The 16,858-nt window shown below is 35.5% G+C and overlaps 1 long non-coding RNA gene across 1 annotated transcript in view; it reads right to left on the reverse strand.

The window, feature by feature from the left end:
• Positions 1-4,172: 4,172 nt before the first annotated feature.
• Positions 4,173-16,858, reverse strand: part of LOC128314336 (uncharacterized) — an 88,479-nt gene continuing 75,793 nt past the window's right edge. Inside the window, exon 3 of the long non-coding RNA XR_008295862.1 lies at positions 4,173-4,418. This is a non-coding gene — a long non-coding RNA (uncharacterized LOC128314336). The remainder of the gene's footprint in view (positions 4,419-16,858) is intronic.

Raw genomic sequence — 16,858 nt, forward strand, 5'->3', positions numbered from 1 at the left:
AAGGGTTGTGATTTTCTTTTAGTTGCTCTTGAAAGGGGGTGTCATATATATATATATATATATATATATATAAGCTGAAAGACTCCACCAAAAAACTACTAGAACAAAAAATGAACTCAGTGAGATCACAGGATACAAAATCAATATAAAAAAATGCATTGCAGGTATGCCTGGGTGATTCAGTCAGTTAAATGTCCAACTTCAGCGCTCACCTCATGATCTCACGGTCTGTGAGTTCAAGCTTCACATCATGGTCTGGGCTGATAGCTCAGAGCCTGGAGCCTGCTTCAGATTCTGTGTTTCCCTGTCTCTTTGTCCCTCTCCAGCTCACACTCTGTCTCTCAAAAATAAGTAAATGTTGAAAAAATTTAAAAGAATCCATTGCATTTCTATACATTACTAATAAAGCAGCAGAAAGATAAATTAAGAAAACAATCTCATTTATATTTGAGCCCAAAATAATAGGATACCTAGGAATAAACTTAACCAAAGAGGTGAAAGATCTGCACTCTGAAAACTATAAAACATTGATAAAAGAAATTGAAGATGACACAAAGAAAGGGAAAGACATTCCATGCTCATGGATTGGAAGAACAAATATTGTTTAAATGCATGTATTACCCAAAGCAATCTACACATTTAATGCAATTCCTATCAAAATACCCATAGCATTTTTTACACAACTAGAACAAACAGCCCTACAATTTGTATGGAACCACAAAAGACCCTGGATAGCCAAAGCAATCATGAGAAAGAAAAACAAAACTGGAGGTGTCACAATCCCAGATTTCAAGTTATACTACAAAGCTGTAGTAATCTGAACAGTATAATCTTAGCATAAAAATAGATAGATCAATGGAACAGAAGAGAGAGCTAATAAATAAGCCCACAATTATGTGGTCAATTAATCTATGACAAAGGAGGCGAGAATGTGCAAGGGAAAAAGAGAGTCTCTTCAACAAATGGTGTTGGGAAAACTGGGCAAAAGAATGAAAGTGGGCCACTTTCTTACATAGTACACAAAAATAAACTCAAAATAGATTAGAGATCTAAATGTGAGACTTGAAACATAAAAGTCCTAAAAGAGAGCACAGGCAGTAATTTTTCTGACAATGGCCATAGCAACATTTTTCTAGATATGTCTCCAGAGGCAAGAAAATTAAAAGCAAAAATAGACTATTGAGACTATAAAATAAAAAAGTTTCTGTATAGCAAAGTAAATGACCAATAAAACTAAAAGATAGCCTGCTGAATGGGAGAATATATTTGCAAATAATATATTAAATAAAGGGTTAGTATCCAAAATATATAATTTATGCAGCTCAACAGCCAAAACCAAATAATGCAATTAAAAAATGGGCAGAAGACATGAATAGACATTTCTTCCAAAAAGACGTACAGATGGCCAACAGACACATGAAAAGATGCTCACTGTCAATTATTGGGGAAATGTAAATCAAAACCAAAATGAGATATCACCTCACACCTGTCAGAATGCCAAAAATCAAACACACAAGAAACAAGTGTTGGTGAGGATGTGGAGAAAAAGGAACCCTTGTGCACTGCTGGTGGGAATGCAAACTGGTGCAACCACTGTGGAAAAAAGTATGGAGATTCCTCAAAAAGTTAAAAACAGAACTAGCATAGGGGTGCCTGGGTGGCTGAGTCAGTTAAGTGTCCGACTTCGGCTCAGGTCATGATCTCATGGTTCATGAGTTAGAGCCCCGCATCGTCCCTGCACTCTTATTGCAGAGCTTAATTGAGATCCTGTCTCCCCCTCTTTCTCTGCCTCTCTCTTTCTCTCTCTCTCTCAAAAATAAATAAATAAACATAAAAAAATAGAACTAGCATATGATCCAGTAATTTCACTACTTGGTATTTACACAAAGAATACAAAACACTAATTTGAATAGATAATATGCAACCCTATGTTTATTGCAGCATTATTTACAATAGCTAAATTATGGAAGCAGCCCAAGTGGCCATCAATAGATGAATGGGTAAAGAAGTGGGATATATACACAATAGAATATTACTCATAAAAAGAATGAAATCTTGCCATCTGCAACAACATGGATGGACCTAGAGTATAATGCTAAGTAAAATAAGTCAGAAAAAGACAAATACATATGATTTCACTCACATGTGGAATTTAGGAAACAAAAAACAAAGGAAAAAAAAAAAGACAAACCAAAAACCAGAGTCTTAACTACAAATAGACTGTTAACTAAACTCTTAACTAGAAAACAAACTGATGCTTACTAGAGGAGAGATGGGTGAAGTAGGTGAAGGGGATTAAGAGTACACTTATCTTGATGAGAAATGAGTAATAAATAGAATTGTTGAATCACTATTATTTTACATCTGAAACTAATATAACTCTATGTGTTAACTATATCGTAAGTAAAATTTTTAAAAAAGTTGCTTTCATATCTTAGTAAAAAAAAGAATGGGGATGTCTCACACTGGTTTTGGGTATTTCTCTTGAGAAAACTCTACAGACAAAAACCGTCCTATCTTGTGTCTATTGTAAAAAGATGAGAAATTGCTGTATAAATAAAATTAGGTGTGTATGTTTCTATTTTCTTTTGAGACTATATCCCAGGCTAGAAAATGTTGTTTTAATAATTTTATGGCTATCTATTTATTATCTATCATGTATGTGTATATATGCACACACATGCTATGAAATGATTATCCCTTTACTTTTTAAAATTTTCTTAAGCTACCTTTTAGTTACTTATTCTGAACTTTAAGATACTAAAGTTTTAAGACTTCTTTCACTGAAAAGTCTCACGTTAAACAATTTATTTTAATAAAAATGAAGAAAACAAGGCGTCTTACAGAACTGATTATAATTGCTCTTCTATAACCACTAGAAGGGAAGGGGAGAAAGAAGTATCTTATAGAATTAACAAGGCTTAATTAGTATTTCATGTTAAAGTAAAGGCACCAGCTTAAAATAAAATCAGATGGTTCGTCTAGCAGGGGCACCTGGGTGGTTCAGTCGGTTAAGCATCTGACTCTTGATTTCGGCTTACATCCTGATCGCTTGGGGTTGTGAATTCAAGCCCCGCACTGGACTCCAGTCTCCGTGCAGGCAGAGCGGAGTCTGCTTGAAATTCTCTCTCTCCCTCTCTCTGCCCCTTCCCCATTCATGTTCTCTCTCTCAAAATACATAAACTTTATAAATAAATAAATAATTCAATGAGCATAAAAATGCCACCAGATTTGAGTAACAAAATATAAGTCAGATTCATCAGAGCTGGCTTGGGTCTTAGAATTCAACTCTAGAGCTGTCGTCTCTGGCCACCTTAGTTTTACAATGACATTTTCAGCGCACAGTGCTTGCTCACTCACTGGATCTGCATGTTCTCTCTAAACAGTTGATGGCCACAGGAGTTGCAGGAAGTCTCTGAATAAATACTACTGTTTAACTGAAGGAAAACAGCTGCACACATTTATGCAGCTTTGTACAAACTACTGTGAAACAAGGCTTTTCGCTGGACCTGCTCAGGTGGTTCTCTTCCTCCTTCTTCACCTTCTTTGTCTTCCTCTTCCTTCTTTCCCCCTCCCCCTCCTCTTCTTCCTCCTTCTTCCTATAGAAATATCCTTATCTAGGTGGGCCAAAGGTGGATAGGTTTTCTTAAGCGAAAAGCAAGTGTTTGTGTGGAAACTTTTATCTGTGCAACTGCTGAAAACATTAAAACACATTCATATGCACACCCATTTCTTCCTTATAGTAAAAAAAAAACAACTGTAAATTAACTTACTGAAGGAAACCACAAGCTTGTGTATGTATACACCTATACATATATGCACATATATTTGCATATTTAATTTCCTAGGTGAAGTCTTTTTCTCCTTCTAAATTCAAACCTGCCCCAGAAATGAAGACTCCATTTTATGAATGAAGATGAAATATTCGTTGAGTAGTGAATCTTTTCTAATGAAAGAAGAATTCAGGTTAAAGCAAGGGGAATGATCAGTTCTTAAGGACCTTGGGTTATTTTTTTTTTTAAGTTTTAATTCATTTAGATGTTCAAAAAGAAAAATATAAATTATTCTCTAGGTTTCTGCTTAGCACACAAGTGAGTTCTAAGATATTATTTGAGAGCATTAAGACAGTCGAAATTGTCCTGATGTAAAAGAAAATCAATAATATTCAGTAATGTGTAATTGCATTTTATTTTAGCAAATGTTAGAATAATGATATATATGTGTTAAACCACAGGCATCTTAAGGGCTTTAAAATATGTGTATTTTCCAGCTGCCACATATCCTGCCAGATGCTTTGGTTTTTTGGTCTATTCCACAGTTCCGGAATCAAGAAACTTACTCGGCAGAAGTACTGTCCCCCGCATTCTGATGGTTTCCTCCAGCTGTGGGGCTGTGTGCAATTCCCGTCCTCAGGATCTCTGACAATCAAAAGCCTTGGCTTGAGTTTTAAAATGCTGATCACAATAACAGACATTAGAAGAGCTACTTTTAGTTACACGAATTTAGAGCTGAAGAGTTCTAAGTTTTCTTTTGGTATGGTTATTCAGATGAAATTGGAATACACAGTAACGAAACTTACAAGGTTAAAAATTAAAGGCCAAAATCACATTTAAATAAGACATGGAACACACAGCACAATCATAAAGCTGCAGAGTAGTTTCCAAAAGTCACTACAGAAAAATAATCTCATAAACTTATAATGAGTACTATGTACATAAAGATATGTATGCATAATAAAAGCTTAGGTATCTTTGCTACAAACATTTGTGATACAAATAACCTTTTCAGCAAACATGTGCACAGGGGATATTTTGAAACTCACAACACTTGTCAAGAGGAAATTAATTTCCATTTGAAATAAGCTAATATGAATGTCAGAAATGCCCTTTGGAAATTTAATCGCAAAACAAAAGATCATGCCATTAAGGAGTAAATTTACATATTAAAAAAATCTATAACATGTCCTAAATATTGCTTTATTACAACCCAGTTTAGTAAATAATCTAGCTGTGTGATCTTGGGTAAGTCACTTAGTTTCACTGTCCTAATATAAATAACTGATTTGTGACGGTATAGTAGGCATGCGTTCAACAATAATAAAAATAATAACGCAAGCCCATGATACATTATTTTAAAAATTACAAGAAACATTTATATTTATACACATATATGCATAGATATGAATTATTATTTGCATGACTAATGGTGGCTATACTTTCGTATTTCCATGTTAAACACAGGTATACATGCACTTACAAAAAGTTTAATTTTTAGATTTGATGTTTTATAAGTTTATGATATACTCTTCAAAGAAGAAAAATCCTACAGAATCTTCTTTTCCAAGAGTAATAATAAGAGAAAGTTTGTTCAAAAATTTTTTATTTATTTATTTTGAGAGACAGAGAGGTGCAGAGAGAGAGAAAGAGAGAGAGAGAGCCCAAGCAGGCTCTGCACTGTCAGCAAGGCGCCCGACGTGGGGCTCAGACTCAGGAATTGTGAGATCACGACTTGAGCCCATGAGAGTAGGATGCTTAACTGGCTGAGCCACCTAGGTGCCCCATGATTTCTTCAAAAATTTAAACTGAATGTTGAAAAATGTTGAAAAACCGTAGGAGAAATTTTACCATAAACAAAATAAATTAAAATGCATGGCTAGGGCTTTGGAGTGTTTATGTAAAACGCTATAAACTTTTATATTTGGGACTCAAACTAGCAACATCCAATAATTGTTTCTTTTTTAGATTTCCAGAAATCCATGGGTTTGGATGACTAAGCTCTACAGTAAGAATGGGTTTGCACATGTACGTATTTACCTTTGGACACAGACCAAGCAAACAAATATGAAAAGACAAATGAAATAAAAAGTTTGTAAAGATTTGTTAAACTGTGAAATAGGATACAGTCCCATTACAAGAGCAGAAGAAAATTTTTATTTTATTTCAATTTCCCAAGCCATATTTTTAAGAACTCATCAGAGCGACATTCTTGTGGCAATAAAATCAGCATGTTGCTCATATTGGTAAAGGAGAATCAGAAATGAATTCTGGACTTGCTCCAAAATCAGAGACCACAGAAAGAAAATCAAAATTAAACTTTAAAGCTGAAACACTTAAGACTAAACTAATAAAACCTAAGATTTTAAAAATTAAAATAATCCTAAATTTTATTGGCATATGGATATCACTGACCTATCTTAACTATGTTCCATGGTACGGGAAACGAGGTGGCATTATCACTGAGATTAATTTAAGCTGTCACTAAAGACAATGCTGATGAAGGGTTTATTTCATGGTTTATCCTTTACTTTCCTCTCTTTTTAACTGAACAAACGTAGAGCTGAAATGCGATTTTCTCTAAAGAAGTTGGTGGCTCTTTCCTAAGAGATTTCCAAAATCATGCACAACTTGATTTATTCATATGTTCAGTGCGGCTTTTCCAATTTTGTTTTAATATTATGATCATTTGTTTTGTTTCTCTGTGACTTTCTGGTGTGCAAAGAGCATCCTGTGTTCCCTATTTGCTTTTTAATTTTCAACACAAAGTATGGCATTCTGCACATTCAAGGTGATTAGTAAGTGTTTGACTAAAGAATTAATGAATGAAGTAATAGGTGAATGCACAGTAACACTCAGTTGTTCGCAGTATCAGTTAGGGAATTACACACTCCAGACTTTTGTTTCCTTCATTCACGAATGCTGAGAGGGTGCTTAATGTAAATGAAGTAAATGCATCCACAGCTACCTATCAGCTGAACGTAAATATGGGAGATGATGGAAGAAGTACCCAATGGTGCTCAAAGCCCCAGGCAAAAGCTCCGTGGGCAGGAAATTTGAAGTTCTTATGAGCCCCATAAAAAAAACAACAAAAAAAAAACCAACAGAAAAACAAAACAACAACAACAACAACAACACACACACACACACACACAAACTAGATATGGTGACCTTGGCTGCTTAAACTTTCTGGTTATCAGTTTCTTCATTTGTAATATGAAGGGCTCACCTTAATAATCTTTAAATTCCCTGTACATCTAACATTTTATTCTTATGATCAATAGTTGCGCTGTTTAGGCACAAGTTCTTTGGGCTCCTCATCACATTGCTTGAGGCACAGGCATCAAATCATTCTAAAGGATATCAACAGAGGGAAACTATCGTTCCAAAATTACTCTCTGTGCAAAATGCCGCAGAAACATAGAGGCAATAAGAGGTCAAGTGGTGGTGGTGGTGCGTGGTGGGGAGAGAAGGCTTAAGTGTTGAAGAGAAGAGTTACCACAAAATATGGGCCCTAAACCTAGGCTTTCAAGGATGAGTTTTGCAGGGACACAGCAGGGGATGTAATGGAATGAGTCATTCCAAATGTCAGAAACAGCATGTGCAAAGAATAAGGGTTTGAAGTAGTGGGAACATAAAGGAAATTGGAAGTAGTTTGGTTTTGTGGGAGAATTAATTTGTGTGACAGGTCGGAGACTGGAGTTGTAAGCAAGAGCCAGACCTAAAGCACCTTGCGTTCCATGGCTGAGGGTGTAGACTTTCTTATTTGTGCCGTGACAGACCACTAGGAGGCTTTAACATCGGAAGGAAGTGACCGATCATTGCTGACAAAGATCACGATGATTTGCCCTGGAAAGACTAACTCGAGGAAATAAAACCAGAAGCAGTGGGGTCTCTAAAAGGGAAGTGAGGTGACACAACTCCAGGGGAGATGGTGAGTGAGAAACTAGAATAGCGAGTGCACGATGAGAGATACTTGTGAGGAACAATCAACAAATAAGATTCAGTCACAGACTAGATTTGGAATTCAGGGAAGAATTATGAGGCAGAGTAGGAGATTTTTTTTAAGTTGGGCAACTGGGAGGAGATGATATCATTAAATGAGATGGACATTGTAGAAGCATAAACATACTTGTGGAAGAAAGATAATGAATTTGGTTTTAAATACGATAAATTTGGAAGTGCCTTTGAAACATTCAGGAAGGAATAGCCTTTGGCAATTAGACTCACATCCATCAATCTTACTAATCCTGCCTTGAAGTCTCTCCCCCCTCATTCCTTACCATTCTCTGCTTTCCTGCTCTGGCCAGCATCACCGTTTTTACCTTCCTTGAACATGCCACACTTTCCTACCCCTGAATGCTTGCATTTAGTATTTACTCTCTTTAAAATAATTTCTCCCAAAACATTTATGGTGATGGTTTATGTTTATGTTGTTATTATGTATCACAATATCATCTTCTCAGAATCACCATCTAGTACGATCTCAAGTTGTTCAATACCTCAGTCATCTTTATCATCTATTTTATTTTCTGCATTGCTTATCTGACTACCTAAATTAGCCTTGGTTATTTGTGTATTTACTTGCTAATTGGCTATTCCCACCCTCCCCACGTGACAGAAAAGCTCTATGGGAACACGGACTTTGTCTTATTCACTATTACTACACCGACATCTAGACACACGGGGCCTGAAATACACTAAATGCCCTGCAAAATGTATTTAATGAGGAACTGAACTATCGCCATGAAATTATGGAGAGAATGGGCTGATACTCAGGGGGGCAAAGAAGGATTTACTGGCGAGTTTCAACAGTACCAACTCCTTCCAAAGCTGTGGGAGAGTTTCTAGCAATGAGTTCACATCATCAGATGTTTTTTTGTGAAATGAAAAGTAAGATATTTAACCATAATTGTTAAAAAATTACTGTTTCTTTTTCAAATCTGACTTTCTCTCTTCCACCCTCCTCATGTCAGGTGATGTCAAAAAAGACATATTTGAGATCTGGCTTGAAAAGTTAAGTTGGGATGCTTTTAGTTTGATTTTTAAAGGGTGTCTTTATATGGTTTGCAAAATACAAAATTATAAATGCAGAATTATATATGAAAGCAACATTTACTTAGAATGAGAAAGGGAATAGTAAATTACAAATTTTAAAAAGCTAACAAATTCTTTAAACATAACAAAGTCCAGAAAACAACATAATGTTTTCACGTTATTTATGCCTGACATACTTCTATAATCCTTCTTTTCTTATATTTTGGCTGTGTGCTCTTTGACCTGCTCTTCAAATCGAGGTGCTTTTATAACATACTTTTCTTTAGAAAAAAACTTTTTTATGTTTATTTATTTTTGAGAGAGAGAGAGACAGAGAGAGAGAGAGAGAGCATGAGTCGGGGGGGGGGGTGCAGTAGGGCAGAAAGCGGGAGACACGGAATCCAAAGCAGGCTCCAGACTCTGAACTGTCAGAATAGAGTCCAATGCTGGGCTCTAACCCATGAACCATGAGATCATGATCTGAGCCCAAGTTGAATGCTCAACTGACTGAGCCACCCAGGCACCCCTGTAATATCGTTTTCTATAAAAATATTAGAAGGAAAATTCTATTTTTCTGCTAGCATGGTCAATTTAAAAAAACACACACACCAGTTGTTTAAAAAATATTTGTAGCATTGTAACTTGTTAATGGAATATCATACAAGTTTAGGGATTGTTTTCAAATTTGGGGGAAATCTCAAGTTTCTTTCACATAGGAGTTGTTACTTACACACTCACTGATTTTATGTTTGTGCCCTACATACCCAGCAACTCTGATAAATTCTATTTTGTGTAATTGACACCAAAAAAATGGTATGATGTGTTTATCTTTGTATATGCCCCAAAAGAGAGAACTTCTACTACTTGAGAAACAAATTCTCTAATTACATGTTATTCATTCAGTATGAGAAGAATTTTCAGTTATGTACATTTCAAAATCGATTTCTCCTCCATTCTTCAAATGCTTCTGGTGCTGGGTCCCATGGGATACGTTCATATTTCAATGACATCTTTGGTCTTGCCTTTCTGTCACTGCATTAGAAGAGTCAGTATTAGGGGTTATCCCTACTCCAGGAGAACTACTAATAAGTTGACTATATACCTACACAGTTATATGGAAGTGGTTGATGGAAAGAGGAGATCGACAAGATAGGAATTCTCACATGAATTGTTTAGGTAAAGAATCAGAAAGAGACTTAGGGAATAAATGGGCAGAAAGGAAGAATCATAACAGGCCAAGGCAAGTATTGGGGAAGAAACGCCAGGAAAAATTTCATGTCTATAAATATGTTTAAACAATGTTTAAACAGTTCTAAACCACTAACCATTATGAACTGATGTTTTAAAGAATTAAAAATTAAGATGATACAACATATTCGATAAAAGGTTTTAAAATGAAAGGTTTTCACATAAACTTGAAAAGAATGTACCTGTATTAGTTTCCTAAGGTTGTTGTAACAAAGTACTGCAAACTCAGTGGGTTAACCAACAGAAATTAATTGTCTCATGTTTCTGGAGGTTGAAAGTTGAAATCAAGATGCTGGAGTGGCCCCTGGGTGGCTCGATCAATTAAGTGTATGTCTTCGGCTCAGGTCATGATCTCACAGTTCATGGGTTCGAGCCCTGTGTGGGGCTCTGTACTGACAGCTCAGAGCCTGGAGCCTACTTTGGGTTCTGTGTCTCCCTCTCTCTGCCCCTCCCTGGCTTGAGCTCACTATCTTTCTTTCTCAAAAGTAAACATTAAAAAATATATATTAAAACAAAACAAAATAAAATAAAATAAAATAAAATTAAATTAAAATAAAATAAAATAAAATTATATTTAGTGTTATCAGGTAATGAGTAAAACAATGTGATGGTAAGAAAATGTGTCTTGATTAACCAAAACAGTTTGTTCTCTTCTGGTTCCTTTGATTGAGGGAATGCAGGTCACTGGAAGAATGAGTATTTTATTTTATTTTATTAAAGTTTATTAATTTCTTTTTGAGAGAGAGAGAGAGCGTGCATGCATGCGCATGTGGGGGAGGGGCAGAGAGAGAGAGAAAGGGGGGAAGACAAGGTAATTTTATAAGAATGCTGCATATTTAAAGCAATTTTACTCTACCCTCCAGTTTATTTGCCTTACATTGTAGCTGTTTTCTCTGTAGATTTTTTTTTTTCTAAGGCTGAAATTCTACCACTGGGGCAGATTGTACCAAAACAAGCAGAAAGGGTCACAGCCCTTGGTCTAACCTTTGTTATTTAAACCAAAATCTCAAGCCTTTTGAAAATGTAAATTGTCCTGGCCAGTTCACTGAAAAGACAAGAACATACAGTAAAAGAATTATTTTTTTGTAAAACCTAAATCAGCATGTTTTCCCCTAAGCACTTCTCAAGTGTTAAATTTAAAGACAGTTCATTATCATCCATTCTTTGGAGACCAGGAAAAACAATTTAGTACTCAGTAAAATGAGCATGCAATCTACCTTATTAGTTGTTTTTTTGACGGGTGAATGTGAAGAATTTACACGTTCATGCAAGAGAGGCAATAACAGTATTCTCTTGAGAAGACAGAACCATAAGAAAGACACAAGTTGACACTTGCTTAACCAAGTCACAAAAAAACATCTTCACCTGGCTGATGAAAAGTACTAATATATCTAAGAAAGTGGCAGAGAACATGAGAAACAACAATCAATAAACCAAAACTACCACCGGGCATAACATTGACTTTCAAAGGACACAGTGGGCTACCAATTTTTGTGACCTTTGCTAACTTAATTGAAATACTCTCAATAAATCCATTTCTGCAGAAATAGAAAAGATATCAATGCTGTGCAAACTCATAGCTACAAATTAGTACATGTCTGATTCCAGAAGATGCTCTTTTCCGCAGATGTTAGCAAAGCCCCGGGAGGTTAGCTGTTGATGGGTCATGGAATATAGCGTGAAAAGCCACAAAATCAATTGCTAAAGGGGTAGGAAATTGTGGCTTGTAAAATCCACTCTTGTCTTTTGTGTGCATTTTTTTCTTTAATAGACTTTATTATTTTTTTAAATGTTTTATTTGTTTTTGAGAGAGACAGAGAGCACAGGAGAGGGGCAAAGAGAGGAGACACAAAATCTGAAGCACGTTCCAGGCTCAGCACAGAGGCTCAGCACAGAGCCCCACAAGGGGCTTGAACTCACAAACCGTGAGACCATGATGTGAGCCAAAGCTGGATGCCTAACCGACTGAGCCACCCAGGCGTCCCTAATAGACTTTATTTTTTAGAGAAGTTTTAAGTTCACAGCAAAATTGAGAGAAAGGTACAGAGATTTTCCATATGCCTCCTGTCCAAACGCACATACAGCCTCCCCATTATCAACATCCTTAAAACTTACAAATGATGAAACTATATTGTCAAATCATTATTATACAAAGTCCTCAGTTGATATTAGGATGATTCTTGGTGTTGTACATTCTATGGATTTGGGCAAATGTATAATGGCACAGATAGAATAATACATTATTCTACAAAGTATTTTCACTGCCCTACAAATCCCCTGTGCCCCGCCTATTCGTCTCTTCCTCTCCTGAAACCCTTGGCAACCACTGATCTTTTTACTGTCTCCATAGTTTTGCCTTTCCCACAATGTCATATAATTGAAATTACACAGCACGTAGCATTTTAAGATTGGCTTCTTTCACTCAGTACTACAGGCTTACTCATTTTATCGTGCATTGCTTTACTGCTCTTTGCAGATATAATGTTTTTAACAAATTGAATGTTTGTAGTAACCCTGAATCCAGTAATTCAATCAGTGCCATTTTTCCAACAGCATTTGCTCACTTGGTGTCTCTGTGTCACATTTTGGTAATTCACATAATATGTAAAAGTTTTTCATTATTATCATATTTCTTCTGGTGATCTGTGATCAGTGACTACAACTCACTGGAAGCTCAGATGAAGGTTAGCATTTTTTAGCAATTGCTCAGGTTTCTGTAAAGGTCTTTGGCCTATTTTTTAATTGGGTTGTTTTCTCATTAGTCAGCTTTAAGAATTCTTTGTATATTTTGGATAACCATCTTGAGAATTAGTTTATCAATATCCACAACATAACTTGATGGGATTTTGATTAGGACTGCACTCAAAAGAGAAATCAAGTTGAGGAAAACTAACATTTTGACAATATTGAGCCTTTCTATCCATGAAGATTGAATACCTCTCTACCTGGTTCTTTGATTTCATTCATCAAAGTTTTATAGTTTGCCTTATATAGATCTTACACATATTTAGTTAAATTTATATATAGGTATTTTATTTTTTAGGGTCCTAATGTAAACAATGTTATGTTTTTAATTTCAATATCACCTGTTCATTGCTGGTATATAGGAATGACATTGACTTTTGTATGTGAACTTTGTAGAATACAGCTTATTAGTTATAACAGCTTATTAGTTACAATCATTTATTAGTTCCAGGAGTGTTTTTATCCATTCCATTGGATTTTCTGCATGGATTATCATGGCATTTGCAAAGTTTTACTTTTTCCTTCCCAGCATCTTTTATTTGCATTAGGTAGGACTTCCAAAATAATGTTGAAAGAAGTAGTGAAAAAATACATCCTTCCTGTGTTCCTGATTGTGTATTTGTGTACTTTGTTGCTAGGTACATACATGCTAGTATTTTGATATCTTCTTGGAAAATTAACCCCTTTATTATTATGTAATGCCTTTTTAAAAATTTTATTTTAGAGAGAGAGAGAGAGGGAGGGAGGGAGAGGGGCAGAGAAAGAGAGAGAATCTTAAGCAGGCTCAATGCTCAGCACAGAGCCTGACTCAAGGCTCGATCCCATGACCCTGGGATCATGACCTAAGTTGAAATCAAGAGTTGGATGCTCAACCAACTGAGCCACTTGGTGACCCCTATAGTGCCTTTTTCAAAAAAATCGCTGATAACTTTTCTTACTCTGAATTCAGCTTGGCCTAAAATTAATATAAGTTTTTTCATTTATTTTTTAATTTTTTTAATGTTTATTTATTTTTGAGAGAGAGACAGACAGAGTGCCAGCAGGAGAAGGGCAGAGAGAGAGGGAGACACAGAATCTGAAGCAGGCTCCAGGCTCTGAGCTGTCAGCACAGAGCCAGACATGGGGCTCGAACCCACCAACTGTGAGATCATGACCTGAGCCAAAGTTGGTTGCTTAACCAACTGAGCCACTCAGGTGCCCCTTCTGATTATTGTTTGCATGGTATATCTTTCTCCATTTCTTTACTTTTCATCTATATGTGTTTTTATACTTAAAGGGGGTTTCTTACAGACACACATAGTTGGGTCTTATCTTTGATTCACTTTCACAATCTCTGTCTTTTTATTGGTGCATTTAAACCATTCATGCTCAAAGTGATTGTCAATATAGTTGAGTTTATATCTGCCATAATTGTTACTATTTTTTATTTGTTGCCTTTGTTCTTGTTCCCATTTTGTCTTCTACTATTTTTCTGCCTTTTGTAGTTTGTCTTTGCTTTTTATTGAACAGAATAAACAAGGAATTGATAGTTTTCTCAAAATCAACTTTTCTTGTTATTTGAAACTAGAGGAATCCTCTGGAAATGACTTTTAATTTTATATGCTTATTACTTGACATATACTTTTCACCAGGCAATGCCCTTTATTTCCAAAGCCATGGGTTTTTGATCCATTTGCTTCCTATTTTCTAGTTTTGGTTTTTACACATTTTTAAAGTTTTCTAGTCATTGTTAATCTTTTTAATTCTAAGTGTGAAAAATTAGGCCAATGTATTTAGAGCATTGAAAGCAATTTTTAAAAAGATTTCTATGAAGATTGTATTTCAAATAGAAAAAATTTCCTTTTTCCATTTTTCACGGTATGAACATTTTTTTATCATTTGATTTTTTACATCAGAAAAACATCTGATATATTTGAGATCTGAGATATCTTCTCTCATCTAAACTCTCATTGAATTTTTCTGTACCATGTGCAATGTCAAGAGGTCTTGCTATGAAATGTGGAGGCAACAGTCATATTGAAGTGCAACAGAGCATTTATTGGCTTCTACTGGGTTCTTCTGCTTACAAGTTCTGCTTGCCTTTCAGACTCCTCATCAATAAATGAGGAAGTATAATGCCAACTCATACTATTATCACAGGTATTAGCTGAAATGTTTTAATGTAACATATCATTTAAAAATTTCTGAAATATATGAAGGCCCCTCAAACTGCAACATCACCTATTCATTATTATTTTCTCATCTGCACTGCAGTCTTATGTTATTTTTTTCTCCCATATAAACAATCTTGAACGAGAATTTGCATTTATTTGCAATTTTTTTAATGTTTGTGTGTTTGTTTATTTATGTATTTATTTATTTTATTTATTTATAGAAAGAGAGAGTGAGTGGGAGAGGAATGGAGAGAGAAGGAGAGAGGGAATCCCAAGCAGGTTCCAGGCCCAGTGCCGAGCCCTACGTGAGGCTCCATGTTACAATTTTGAGATCATGACTGCAAGATCATGACCTGAGCCAAAATCAAGAGTCAGACGCTTAACCCACTGAGCTGAGTGACTCACTGGGGTGAGTCAGGCACCACAAGACTTGGGTCTCAAGTTTTGAATCCCTAATCATTTGATCTCGCTTTTAGTATGAGCTCAATATACGTTTGTCAAAAGAAAAATATCCTCAATTTTAAGCACTAGTGTAAGCACTTATTTGGCTACTAAGAAAACATAATAGTAATTGATATACTTGAAAACTTACAAACACACCTGAGAAATCCTTAAACTGTGGATGATCAAACTAAGTCATCTGGGTGTCTGAATTTATTCTTAATAAAGTCTTTGAACAGTGTCGACGCAAATGTTTTCTTTCCAATAAACCACTTTTAAAGACTGAGGCTACAGGTTGAACACTTAATACATATTTTCAAGGGTTTTAGTTCTACATACATGGACACGCTTCCAAATTCATCGTGTGGAAGTGAAACTATCTACCTATTCTTCTTATAATAATGGCCATGTAATGTGACTTTCTTGTTTACTCTGATGTCCTTTCTGCAGGCTGCATTGCCCAGCCTATCTTGTCAGCTGACTTCCATCTGGTTTACCTGCTGTGAAGTGGGAAGGAAGGAAGAAGAAAAGGTGCTCCCCCTCTCCTCATTCCTCAAGCTGAGGCTCAGACAGTGACTACATATTTCTGTGGGTCTCTCCAGAAAGACCCAGTGTGGTTTCAGTTTTCACCGGAAAAGCATTGTCCCTGAGCTCTGGAAAATGCCATTGTCTTTGAGACCCCAGCCTAGGGAAAAAGAATGCCTTTCTGGTGTTCCCGCCTTTCATGCCTCCTCATGCTCACTTGATTGGCTTCTCAGCTCTTCCGTAACCCTTGCAGCTAATTCCTAGGATTAAATTGTCCTGTTTCAAAACCAGTAAAAGGTTTATGAGTTTTTATTTTTATTTTGACTGGATTGTGGCAGATATACTCTGCATGATGATATGCTAGGAGTCACCTTCACTGAATACATTTCTTTGGTGTTGTTCTAGGCACTGTAGATTATGATTCTGTTTTCAACTGGAAGTATTAAATTTTACACTTTATATAGTAAATTGAGAATTAAATGAGACTTCTCTTTTTCTAAGAAAATATTTTCTATTATAACAATACACAGCAGCATAACTTTGATAATTAGTTCTAATATATATTGAGAACACATATATAAGTAGATAGAAAGCTTGAATCATGGAATAGTACCATGTTATATGTATTATACATGATATAGATTATATATAATATATAATACTATATATATATATATATATATATATATATATATATATATATAACTTATTCTTATATTAACCCAATAAGGATATTGTGCAACTTAACCTCCTATTATGAAGTTTGTAATATATCTCCAAACTACACCCAGGCTGTCTTAATCCAAGCCTAGAACGTTTCTATTCTGTAAAATCATCCATTCATCCAAGAAAATATCTGAACAGCAGTGGCAGAATATGAATATTCAATATGTATAATATGGAAATTTGTCTTTATTTTTTTCTTTATTTTCTTCC

The sequence above is a fragment of the Acinonyx jubatus genome, chromosome B1 (assembly GCF_027475565.1).
Source record: "Acinonyx jubatus isolate Ajub_Pintada_27869175 chromosome B1, VMU_Ajub_asm_v1.0, whole genome shotgun sequence".
Taxonomy (NCBI): domain Eukaryota; kingdom Metazoa; phylum Chordata; class Mammalia; order Carnivora; family Felidae; genus Acinonyx; species Acinonyx jubatus.